Raw genomic sequence first — 10,298 nt, 5'->3', positions numbered from 1 at the left:
TGTATAGACATATCTGCACAGCACCAAGTCTCTACAAGAATGAAAACATCTGAACTATTTACAGTGTTGATCAGTTCAGGGCCTGTGCTCTTCATTCCAAAAGTTGAGGAGCGTAAACCCTGCATATTCCAACTGCTTATTTTAAAGGACATGTTAATATATTTTATTATACTTGTCTCTTCTACATAAGAAAGTTTAATTTGTGGTCTACAACTGATATTATATTACTATTAATAATTATATATGGATATACATAATAATCACTCAAAGATTTTATCTTTGCATCAAAATATCAGAATAATTAAATCACATTTTTTCTTACTCTCCATCTCCACAACCATATATATGTGTGTTGAGGCTCAGTTAACTCAGCAGTGTGGTACAGATGACACTGAGGAGTTGCCTTATCTGGGCCAGCTGGGCAGCATCGGGCCTCCAGGCTCTGGAAGCCGCTGCTGCGTGGCTGTGTGGCTGTGCTGGTCCCCGGCTGTCCGCTCTGCTGTGCTGGACGGGCCCTCTGGGGATGGGGGGGTGGGGAATGGGGCCGCGGGGTCTCAGGGGCTGGGGCTGGGGTGGAGCCGGTGGCTGGGGATGTGGCCGGGGGCTGGGGGGTTTGCTCCTGGTCTCGAGGTGGGGGTGTGTGGGGTTTCGGCCCAGGGTTGTGTCCTTGAGGACCTTTGAGATGATCCTCACACCCGTCTTGTTGAGGTGGACGTGGTCATACAGGTGATGTGGCTGGATGTCTCAGTGGTGTGCCAGGTGGACGTTGGGGAGGAGGGCACATCTTCGGGACACTTCTGCGTTGATGGCCTGGATGATGTGCAGGGGCACGTCTGTGCGGGGCAGCAGTGTGGAGATGGAAATTTTGGCAGTTGGGAATTCCTCTGTGGCTTTCGTTGCTACCTGTCTCAGGGCTGAGGCCACATCGCCCCTGCGGGCACTCAGGTCGTTAGTGCCGGTGTGGATGAGGATGTGTTTGACTTGGCAAAGCCTCCTCTTGGAGAGCAGCTCCAGGGCTCTCTGTGCTGTGGAGCACCAAAGCTTTTTCACTTTTCGCCCAGGGAAGAGGCGCCTCTCAACCAGGAACTTCCCATTGGATTCGCTCAGAATGACCACCTCTGCGTTGACCTGCCACTCCGGGTTTGCGTCGGGAGTGGTGGGGGCAGCGGGTGTGTTTTGGGGGAGTGGCGTTTCAGGGGGTTGTGTATTAGTGGCAGGTCTGGTGATAGTGGGTGTGTCAGGAGTGGTGGGGAGTGTGGGTGGATCAGTGGGTGCGTCAGGGGTTGGAGGTGTTGTGGGGTCAGTGCAGTGCAGTCTCTGTGCTCCAGTGATGTGTAGCTCCTCTCTTAGCTCCTCCAGCTGGCTCTGCAGGCTCCTTAGCTGGCTGTGCTGGGGTGTCCTGGTCAGCTCCTCCCTCGCTCTGCGCAGCTCCGTCCTCAGGGTTTGGCTCTGCTCCTCCAGGTCTCTCACTGCTGCTCTCAGCTCATGGATCTCAGCCTTGTGCTGCATCTTTAGTCTGTGCATCTCATCCCGGAGCTGATCGCACAAGGAGGTCTGGGCCAGGGTGCTCAAGGTCTGCTCCCTGAACTCCGCAAACTCCAGCTCCAGCACTGATAGGCATTCCTTTAGTGTTTTAATGTTGCTGGAGAGTTTTGGGGAGACAGGGGGGCAGTCTGTGGGAGATGGGGCACTGTCTGGCTCCGTGTGGCTGGGGGCAGACTGCAGGGTGGCCGGCTCTGGCTCTTGTTTCTCTACCTCAGTCTGCTGCTTTGAGGTGTGGAAGCCGAGAGCTAATTGGTCCAGGCTGCTCTCGCTGCCCTGCACCATGATGGTCCCGTTGTGGTATACATTAAAAGTGAGCATCACACTGTCTGTGTCTTTCTCTACCAGCACTGAGATCTGCCTGCCTCTGCTAATGCCCCTCTTGTTGTTATTGGGGTATGTCTGGCACAGGGTTTTGTGAAAGGCGGTGTAGAACAGTAGATTGTTCTTGACCCTGTTTTCTCCTTTACCGGTGTAGTCTAGAATGAGGGTCTCAGGAGATGCTCTCATCACAGCTTGTTTGTAGTCCTTCTTAGCCTGTGCAGAGCGAATGTCTTCAGGGTATCGGATTTCAAAAGGCAGCTCTGCAGTCAGACTGCTGTTCGATAGATTTCTATCAGTCTCAGTGGCAGTTGGGCTCTCTCCTACTGTCACTCTATTCAAATCGGAGCTCTGCATTTTCATTGGCTGAGTCAACTACTGAGAATGCTTATTTATTTTATTAATACATATTTTTTTGTTTAATTATTTGTCTCTTACCTCCAATTCTTGTCTTCAGCTTTTCTTTTCTGACTTTTCTTCCTGAACTGTCTCTCTGCTTTCTTCTTTTTGTGTTTCTCTTAAAATTATTATTTTTTGAATACTTTTTCTTCTGAATTTCTATTCCATGTCTTCTGTGTATGTTTATAGTGCTATATATTCATTTGTAAATCACAAATTAAATCCGCTTATGTATAAAAACAAATGTTTTTTAGGAGCTCATATTCCTCTCTCTCTCTCTCTCTCTCTCTCTCAATTCATTTCATTTGTATTGTCAAAGCAATTGGACATACATAAACATACATACATATACACTCACCTAAAGGATTATTAGGAACACCTGTTCAATTTCTCATTAATGCAATTATCTAATCAACCAATCACATGGCAGTTGCTTCAATGCATTTAGGGGTGTGGTCCTGGTCAAGACAATCTCCTGAACTCCAAACTGAATGTCTGAATGGGAATGAAAGGTGATTTAAGCAATTTTGAGCGTGGCATGGTTGTTGGTGCCAGACGGGCCGGTCTGAGTATTTCACAATCTGCTCAGTTACTGGGATTTTCACGCACAACCATTTCTAGGGTTTACAAAGAATGGTGTGAAAAGGGAAAAACATCCAGTATGCGGCAGTCCTGTGGGCGAAAATGCCTTGTTGATGCTAGAGGTCAGAGGAGAATGGGCCGACTGATTCAAGCTGATAGAAGAGCAACTTTGACTGAAATAACCACTCGCTACAACCGAGGTATGCAGCAAAGCATTTGTGAAGCCACAACACGTACAACCTTGAGGCGGATGGGCTACAACAGCAGAAGACCCCACCGGGTACCACTCATCTCCACTACAAATAGGAAAAAGAGGTGAGACATTCAGATGGTAGAGTCAGAATTTGGCGTAAACAGAATGAGAACATGGATCCATCATGTCTTGTTACCACTGTGCAGGCTGGTGGTGGTGGTGTAATGGTGTGGGGGATGTCTTCTTGGCACACTTTAGGCCCCTTAGTGCCAATTGGGCATCGTTTAAATGCTACGGCCTACCTGAGCATTGTTTCTGACCATGTCCATCCCTTTTTGACCACCATGTACCCATCCTCTGATGGCTACTTCCAGCAGGATAATGCACCATGTCACAAAGGTCGAATCATTTCAAATTGGTTTCTTGAACATGACAATGAGTTCACTGTACTAAACTGGCCCCCACAGTCACCAGATCTCAACCCAATAGAGCATCTTTGGGATGTGGTGGAACGGGAGCTTCGTGCCCTGGATGTGCATCCCACAAATCTCCATCAACTGCAAGATGCTATCCTATCAATATGGGCCAACATTTCTAAAGAATGCTTTCAGCACCTTGTTGAATCAATGCCATGTAGAATTAAAGCAGTTCTGAAGGCGAAAGAGGGTCAAACACAGTATTAGTATGGTGTTCCTAATAATCCTTTAGGTGAGTTCATCGTAGCTCTTAATACTCTCTTTCTGTCTGGAGGAGATATAATTGAAGTATTGTACACGTACCCGGCTACTTTCAACACCCATTGCTGCACTGATATTTTTCCCTCCATTTTTCTTTATCCATTTTTTTTTTGCTGGAAGTTCCGTCAATAGCCGTCAGCCTTTAAGAGACATCATGCAGCCAGGCCTCTTGGCTTGCGGCCACACCGTCCTGAACGCGCCCAATCTCATCAGATCTCGGAAGCTAAACGGGGCAAGGGTTCGTCAGTACTTGGATGGGTGACCTCCTGGAGATATCAGGTGCTGCAAGTTATTTCGTCTCCTGGGTAACTTTATCGTAGCTCTAAATACTCTCTTTCTGTCTGGAGGAGATATAATTGAAGAATTGTACACATACCCGGCTACTTTCAACACCCTTTGCTGCACTGATATTTTTCCCTCCATTTTTCTTTTTTCTTTTTTATTTTGCTGGAAGTTCCGTCAATAACCTCCAGCCTTTAAGAGACATCATGCAGCCAGGCCTCTTGGCTTGAGGCCACACCGGCCTGAACGCGCCCGATCTCGTCAGATCTCGGAAGCTAAACGGGGCAGGGCCTGGTCAGTACTTTGATGGGAGACCTCCTGGAAATACCAGGTGCTGCTAGCTTTTTCGTCTCCTGGGTAACTTCATCGTAGCTCTTAATACTCTCTTTCAGTCTGCAGGAGATATAATTGAAGAATTGTACATGTACCCGGCTACTTTCAACACCCTTTGCTGCACTGATATTTTTCCATCCATTTTTCTTTTTTTTTTTTTTGCTGGAAGTTCCGTCAATACCCGCCAACCTTTAAGAGACATCATGCAGCCAGGCCTCTCGGCTTGCGGACACAAAGTCCTGAACACGCCCGATCTCGTCAGATCTCGGAAACTAAACGGGGCAGGGCCTGGTCAGTACTTCGATGGGAGATCTCCTGGAAATACCAGGTGCTGCCAGCTTTTTACGTCTCCTGGGGAACTTCATCGTAGCTCTTAATACTCTCTTTCTGTCTGGAGAAGACATAATTGAAGAATTGTACACGTACCCGGCTACTTTCAACACCCTTTCCTGCACTGATATTTTTCCCTCCATTTTTCTATTTTTTTTTTTTTTTTTTTGCTGGAAATTCCGTCAATACCCGCCAGCCTTTAAGAGACATCATGCAGCCAGGCATCTCGGCTTGCGGCCACACCATCCTGAACGCGCCCGATCTCGTCAGATCTCGGAAGCTAAACGGGGCAGGACCTGGTCAGTACTTGGATGGGAGACCTCCTAGAAATACCAGGTGCTGCAAGCTTTTTACGTCTCCTGGGTAACTTCATCGTAGCTCTTAATACTCTCTTTCTGTCTCCAGGAGATATAATTGAAGAATTGTACACGTACCCGGCTACTTTCAACACCCTTTGCTGCACTGGTATATTTCCCTCTATTGTTCCTTTTTTTTTTGGTGGCAGTTCCGTCAATACCCGCCAGCCTTTAAGAGACATCATGCAGCCAGGCATCTCGGCTTGCGGCCACACCATCCTGAACGCGCCCGATCTCGTCAGATCTCGGAAGCTAAACGGGGCAGGACCTGGTCAGTACATGAATGTGAGACCTCCTGGAAATACCTAGTGCTGCAAGCTTTTACATCTCCTGGGTAACTTTATCGTAGCTCTCAATACTCTCTCTCTGTCTGGAGGAGATATAATTGAAGTATTGTACACGTATCCAGCTACTGTCAACACCCTTTGCTGCACTGATATTTTTCCATCCATTTTTCTTTTTTTTTTTTTTTTTTTTTTTTTTTTGCTGGAAGTTCTGTCAATACCCGCCAACCTTTAAGAGACATCATGCAGCCAGGCCTTTCGGCTTGTGGCCACACCGTCCTGAATGTGCCCGATCTCGTCAGATCTTGGAAGCTAAACGGGGCAGGGCCTGGTCAGTACTTGGATGGGAGACCTCCTAGAAATACCAGGTGCTGCAAGCTTTTACGTCTCCTGGGTAACTTTATCGTAGCTCTCAATACTCTCTCTCTGTCTGGAGGAGATATAATTGAAGTATTGTACACGTACCCAGCTACTGTCAACACCCTTTGCTGCACTGATATTTTTCCATCCATTTTTCTTTTTTTTTTTTTTTTTTTTTTTTTTGCTGGAAGTTCCGTCAATACCCGCCAACCTTTAAGAGACATCATGCAGCCAGGCCTCTTGGCTTGCGGCCACACCGTCCTGAATGCGTCCGATCTCGTCAGATCTCGGAAGCTAAATGGGGCAGGGCCTGGTCAGTACTTGGATGGGAGACCTCCTAGAAATACCAGGTGCTGCAAGCTTTTTACGTCTCCTGGGTAACTTCATCGTAGCTCTTAATACTCTCTTTCTGTCTCCAGGAGATATAATTGAAGAATTGTACACGTACCCGGCTACTTTCAACACCCTTTGCTGCACTGGTATATTTCCCTCTATTGTTCCTTTTTTTTTTGGTGGCAGTTCCGTCAATACCCCCAGCCTTTAAGAGACATCATGCAGCCAGGCATCTCGGCTTGCGGCCACACCATCCTGAACGCGCCCGATCTCGTCAGATCTCGGAAGCTAAACGGGGCAGGACCTGGTCAGTACATGAAAGTGAGACCTCCTGGAAATACCTAGTGCTGCAAGCTTTTACGTCTCCTGGGTAACTTTATCGTAGCTCTCAATACTCTCTCTCTGTCTGGAGGAGATATAATTGAAGTATTGTACACGTATCCAGCTACTGTCAACACCCTTTGCTGCACTGATATTTTTCCATCCATTTTTCTTTTTTCTTTTTTTCTTTTTTTTTTTTGCTGGAAGTTCCGTCAATACCCGCCAACCTTTAAGAGACATCATGCAGCCAGGCCTTTCGGCTTGTGGCCACACCGTCCTGAATTCGCCCGATCTCGTAAGATCTCGGAAGCTAAACGGGGCAGGACCTGGTCAGTACTTGGATGGGAGACCTCCTGGAAATACCTGGTGCTGCAAGATTTTACGTCTCCTGGGTAACTTTATCGTAGCTCTTAGTTCTTTCTTTCTGTCTGGAGGAGATATAATTGAAGAATTGTACACGTACCCAGCTACTGTCAACACCCTTTGCTGCACTGATATTTTTCCATCCATTTTTCTTTTTTTTTTTTTTTTTTTGCTGGAAGTTCTGTCAATACCCGCCAACCTTTAAGAGACATCATGCAGCCAGGCCTTTCGGCTTGTGGCCACACCGTCCTGAATGCGCCCGATCTCGTCAGATCTCGGAAGCTAAACGGGGCAGGGCCTGGTCAGTACTTGGATGGGAGACCTCCTAGAAATACCAGGTGCTTAAAGCTTTTTACGTCTCCTGGGTAACTTCATCGTAGCTCTTAATACTCTCTTTCTGTCTCCAGGAGATATAATTGAAGAATTGTACACGTACCCGGCTACTTTCAACACCCTTTCCTGCACTGATATTTTTCCCTCCAGTTTTCTATTTTTTTTTTTTTTTTTTTGCTGGAAGTTCCGTCAATACCCGCCAGCCTTTAAGAGACATCATGCAGCCAGGCATCTCGGCTTGCGGCCACACCATCCTGAACTCGCCCGATCTCGTCAGATCTTGGAAGCTAAACGGGGCAGGACCTGGTCAGTACATGAATGTGAGACCTCCTGGAAATACCTGGTGCTGCAAGCTTTTACGTCTCCTGGGTAACTTTATCGTAGCTCTTAATACTCTCTATCTGTCTGGAGGAGATATATTTGAAGAATTGTACACGTACCCGGATACTTTCAACACCCTTTCCTGCACTGATATTTTTCCATCCATTTTTCTTTTTTTTTTTTTTTTTTGCTGGAAATTCCGTCTATACACGCCAGCCTTTAAGAGACATCATGCAGCCAGACATCTCGGCTTGCGGCCACACCGTCCTGAACTCGCCCGATCTCGTCAGATCTCGGAAGCTAAACGGGGCAGGACCTGGTCAGTACTTGAATGTGAGACCTCCTGGAAATACCTGGTGCTGCAAGCTTTTACGTCTCCTGGGTAACTTTATCGTAGCTCTTAATACTCTCTATCTGTCTGGAGGAGATATAATTGAAGAATTGTACACGTACCCGGCTACCTTCAACACGCTTTGCTGCACTGATATTTTTCCCTCCATTTTTCTTTTTTCTTTTGTTTCTTGCTGGAAGTTCCATCAATACCCTCCAGCCTTTAAGAGACATCATGCAGCCAGGCCTCTTGGCTTGAGGCCACACCGTCCTGAAGACGCAAGATCTCGTCAGATCTCGGAAGAAAAACTGGGCAGGGCCTGGTCAGTAATTGGATGGTTGACCTCCTGGAAATACCAGGTGCTGAAAGCTTTTTACATCTCCTGGGTAACTTCAGCGTAGCTCTTAATACTCTCATTCAGTCTGGAGGAGATATAATTGAAGAATTGTACATGTACCCGGCTACTTTCAACACCCTGTCCTGCACTGATATTTTTCCCTCCATTTTTCTATTTATTTATTTTTTATTTTTTGCTGGAAGTTCCGTCAATACCCGCCAGCCTTTAAGAGACATCATGCAGACAGGCCTCTTGGCTTGCGGCCACACCGTCCTGAACACGCCCGATCTCATCAGATCTCGGAAGCTAAGCGGGGCAGGGCCTGGTCAGTACTTGGATGGGTGACCTCCTGGAAATACCAGGTGCTGCAAGCTTTTTACGTCTCCTGGGTAACTTCATCATAGCTCTTAATACTCTCTTTCAGTCTGTAGGAGATATTATTGAAGAATTGTACACGTACCCGGCTACTTTCAAAACCCTTTGCTGCACTGATATTTTTCCCTCCATTTTTCTTTTTTCTTTTTTTTTTTGCTGGAAGTTCCGTCAATACCCGCCAGCCTTAAAGAGACATCATGCAGCCGGGCCTCTCGGCTTGTGGCCACACCGTCCTGAATGCGCATGATATCGTCAGATCTCGGAAGCTAAACGGGGCAGGACCTGGTCAGTACTTGAATGTGAGACCTCCTAGAAATACCAGGTGCTGCAAGCTTTTTACGTCTCCTGGGTAACTTTATCGTAGCTCTTAATACTCTCTCTCTGTCTGGTGGAGATATAATTGAAGTATTGTACACGTATCCAGCTACTGTCAACACCCTTTGCTGCACTGATATTTTTCCATCCATTTTTATTTTTTATTTTTTTATTTTTATTTTTTGCTGGAAGTTCCGTCAATACCCGCCAACCTTTAAGAGACATCATGCAGCCAGGCCTTTCGGCTTGTGGCCACACCGTCCTGAACGCGCCCAATCTCGTCAGATCTCGGAAGCTAAACGGGGCAGGGCCTGGTCAGTACTTGGATGGGAGACCTCCTAGAAATACCAGGTGCTGCAAGCTTTTTACGTCTCCTGGGTAACTTCATCGTAGCTCTTAATACTCTCTTTCTGTCTCCAGGAGATATAATTGAAGAATTGTACACGTACCCGGCTACTTTCAACACCCTTTCCTGCACTGATATTTTTCCCTCCATTTTTCTATTTTTTTTTTTTTTTTTTTTGCTGGAAGTTCCGTCAATACCCGCCAACCTTTAAGAGACATCATGCAGCCAGGCCTTTCGGCTTGTGGCCACACCGTCCTGAATGCGCCCGATCGCGTAAGATCTCGGAAGCTGAACGGGGCAGGGTCTGGTCAGTACTTGGATGGGAGACCTCCTAGAAATACCAGTGCTGCAAGCTTTTTACGTCTCCTGGGTAACTTCATCGTAGCTCTTAATACTCTCTTTCTGTCTCCAGGAGATATAATTGAAGAATTGTACACGTACCCGGCTACTTTCAACACCCTTTGCTGCACTGGTATATTTCCCTGTATTTTTCTTTTTTTTTTTGCTGGCAGTTCCGTCAATACCCGCCAGCCTTTAAGAGACATCATGTAGCCAGGCATCTCGGCTTGCGGCCACACCATCCTGAACGCGCCCGATCTCGTCAGATCTCGGAAGCTAAACGGGGCAGGACCTGGTCAGTACATGAATGTGAGACCTCCTGGAAATACCTAGTGCTGCAAGCTTTTACGTCTCCTGGGTAACTTTATCGTAGCTCTTAATACTCTCTCTCTGTCTGGTGGAGATATAATTGAAGTATTGTACACGTATCCAGCTACTGTCAACACCCTTTGCTGCACTGATATTTTTCCATCCATTTTTCTTTTTTCTTTTTTTATTTTTATTTTTTGCTGGAAGTTCCGTCAATACCCGCCAACCTTTAAGAGACATCATGCAGCCAGGCCTTTCGGCTTTTGGCCACACCGTCCTGAACGCGCCCGATCTCGTCAGATCTCGGAAGCTAAACGGGGCAGGGCCTGGTCAGTACTTGGATGGGAGACCTCCTAGAAATACCAGGTGCTGCAAGCTTTTTACGTCTCCTGGGTAACTTCATCGTAGCTCTTAATACTCTCTTTCTGTCTCCAGGAGATATAATTGAAGAATTGTACACGTACCCGGCTACTTTCAACACCCTTTCCTGCACTGATATTTTTCCCTCCATTTTTCTATTTTTTTTTTTTTTTTTTTTGCTGGAAGTTCCGTCAAT

At 46.8% G+C, this 10,298-nt stretch overlaps 3 non-coding genes and 16 pseudogenes across 3 annotated transcripts; all 19 read left to right on the top strand.

The window, feature by feature from the left end:
• The first annotated feature begins 3,946 nt into the window (after nt 1–3,946).
• On the top strand, nt 3,947–4,065 carry LOC136724742 (uncharacterized; annotated as a pseudogene).
• A 215-nt stretch (nt 4,066–4,280) lies between these two features.
• On the top strand, nt 4,281–4,399 carry LOC136724769 (uncharacterized; annotated as a pseudogene).
• Nucleotides 4,400–4,610: 211 nt separating this feature from the next.
• On the top strand, nt 4,611–4,729 carry LOC136724744 (uncharacterized; annotated as a pseudogene).
• A 219-nt stretch (nt 4,730–4,948) lies between these two features.
• On the top strand, nt 4,949–5,067 carry LOC136724751 (5S ribosomal RNA). Its single transcript, XR_010807224.1, has one exon. It is a non-coding gene; the product is annotated as a 5S ribosomal RNA (ribosomal RNA).
• A 209-nt stretch (nt 5,068–5,276) lies between these two features.
• LOC136724790 (uncharacterized) lies at nt 5,277–5,395 on the top strand (annotated as a pseudogene).
• A 225-nt stretch (nt 5,396–5,620) lies between these two features.
• Nucleotides 5,621–5,739, top strand: LOC136724762 (uncharacterized; annotated as a pseudogene).
• Nucleotides 5,740–5,962: 223 nt separating this feature from the next.
• LOC136724759 (5S ribosomal RNA) lies at nt 5,963–6,081 on the top strand. Its single transcript, XR_010807230.1, has one exon. It is a non-coding gene; the product is annotated as a 5S ribosomal RNA (ribosomal RNA).
• Nucleotides 6,082–6,289: 208 nt separating this feature from the next.
• On the top strand, nt 6,290–6,408 carry LOC136724798 (uncharacterized; annotated as a pseudogene).
• A 224-nt stretch (nt 6,409–6,632) lies between these two features.
• On the top strand, nt 6,633–6,751 carry LOC136724768 (uncharacterized; annotated as a pseudogene).
• Nucleotides 6,752–6,967: 216 nt separating this feature from the next.
• On the top strand, nt 6,968–7,086 carry LOC136724775 (uncharacterized; annotated as a pseudogene).
• Nucleotides 7,087–7,305: 219 nt separating this feature from the next.
• On the top strand, nt 7,306–7,424 carry LOC136724797 (uncharacterized; annotated as a pseudogene).
• Nucleotides 7,425–7,639: 215 nt separating this feature from the next.
• On the top strand, nt 7,640–7,758 carry LOC136724770 (uncharacterized; annotated as a pseudogene).
• A 215-nt stretch (nt 7,759–7,973) lies between these two features.
• On the top strand, nt 7,974–8,092 carry LOC136724748 (uncharacterized; annotated as a pseudogene).
• A 221-nt stretch (nt 8,093–8,313) lies between these two features.
• Nucleotides 8,314–8,432, top strand: LOC136724734 (5S ribosomal RNA). The gene has a single exon (XR_010807220.1). It is a non-coding gene; the product is annotated as a 5S ribosomal RNA (ribosomal RNA).
• Nucleotides 8,433–8,648: 216 nt separating this feature from the next.
• LOC136724739 (uncharacterized) lies at nt 8,649–8,767 on the top strand (annotated as a pseudogene).
• Nucleotides 8,768–8,992: 225 nt separating this feature from the next.
• On the top strand, nt 8,993–9,111 carry LOC136724763 (uncharacterized; annotated as a pseudogene).
• A 220-nt stretch (nt 9,112–9,331) lies between these two features.
• Nucleotides 9,332–9,449, top strand: LOC136724735 (uncharacterized; annotated as a pseudogene).
• Nucleotides 9,450–9,658: 209 nt separating this feature from the next.
• Nucleotides 9,659–9,777, top strand: LOC136724789 (uncharacterized; annotated as a pseudogene).
• A 224-nt stretch (nt 9,778–10,001) lies between these two features.
• Nucleotides 10,002–10,120, top strand: LOC136724764 (uncharacterized; annotated as a pseudogene).
• Nucleotides 10,121–10,298: the final 178 nt, after the last annotated feature.

The sequence above is a fragment of the Amia ocellicauda genome, unplaced genomic scaffold (assembly GCF_036373705.1).
Source record: "Amia ocellicauda isolate fAmiCal2 unplaced genomic scaffold, fAmiCal2.hap1 HAP1_SCAFFOLD_193, whole genome shotgun sequence".
In the NCBI taxonomy this organism is placed as follows: domain Eukaryota; kingdom Metazoa; phylum Chordata; class Actinopteri; order Amiiformes; family Amiidae; genus Amia; species Amia ocellicauda.
This window is presented reverse-complemented; position numbering and strand designations above follow the sequence as displayed.